Source organism: Malania oleifera, chromosome 1, assembly GCF_029873635.1.
Source record: "Malania oleifera isolate guangnan ecotype guangnan chromosome 1, ASM2987363v1, whole genome shotgun sequence".
Lineage (NCBI taxonomy): Eukaryota > Viridiplantae > Streptophyta > Magnoliopsida > Santalales > Ximeniaceae > Malania > Malania oleifera.
The window spans coordinates 34,986,851-34,987,858 of record NC_080417.1 but is presented as its reverse complement, the minus strand read 5'-3'; the positions used below and the strand labels follow the sequence as shown (position 1 = coordinate 34,987,858).

The window sequence follows — 1,008 nt, the reverse complement described above, 5'->3', positions numbered from 1 at the left end:
TTGCCACATATTCTGCACCTTATGGTATCCTTTGGGTTGTCAAAGATGAAATCTGATGAGACAAAGAAGCAACTTGAGCTGAAAGTGCAGCAAACGGCTCCACTTCATGAATTCCAGCAACTTTCTTAGCCCTAGTTCTTTCAGTTGGCCATTGATAGTTATTTGATGCCATTTCTTCCAAAAGAGCAGTAGCACCCTCAGGTGTCTTTGACATCAAAGTTCCCCCAGATGCAACATCAACTAAAGTCCGCGTTTGCCCATTTAACCCATTATAAAACATCTGAATTTGCAACCAATTTGGCAATCCATGTTGTGGGCAACGTTGAATCAAATCTTTATACCTTTCCCATGCTTCATAGAGTGATTCAAAATCATGCTGCTTGAATTGACCAATCTCACTCCTAAGTTGAGCTGTTTTTGCAGGTGGAAAGAATTTAGCTAGAAATTTTTCTGCCATGTCCTGCCAACTAGTAATACTTCCAGGTTGTAGCGACTGTAGCCAACCTCTTGCTTTGTCCCTTAAAGAGAAAGGGAATAATCTCAGTCTAATGGTGTCTTCAGTAACACCATTGATCTTCACAGTATTACAAATCTCCAAAAACATCGCCAGATGGATATTGGGATCATCAAGTGGCGATCCACTGAATTGGGCCTGCTGCACCATGCTGATTAATGTGGGTTTGAGCTCAAAATTGTTGGCATTAATGGGCTGGCGTCTGATACCCGAATAATTGTTATTCACAACTGGTCGCACATAATCTTTCAAGGCGCGTGGCTGCGCGTTATCTTGTCCGTTCTCCATGGCTAATACCCTCTTTTTCCTTAGTGCTCTGAGCGTTCTTTCAATTTTCGGATCAAAAGGAATAATGTCACGTATTCTAGCCCTGCGCATCCAACATAAAAAAAAAAACACACCAGAAATACAAAAAAATAATAATAATAATAATAAAAAAATAAAATAAAGAATATAAATAAATAAAAATATAAAAATAAAATTCTAAATTAAAA

General features: G+C 38.4%; 1 non-coding gene across 1 annotated transcript; it reads left to right on the top strand.

The window, feature by feature from the left end:
- The first annotated feature begins 302 nt into the window (after window positions 1–302).
- Window positions 303–409, top strand: LOC131147302 (small nucleolar RNA R71). The gene has a single exon (XR_009134692.1). It is a non-coding gene; the product is annotated as a small nucleolar RNA R71 (small nucleolar RNA).
- The last annotated feature ends 599 nt before the right edge of the window (window positions 410–1,008 follow it).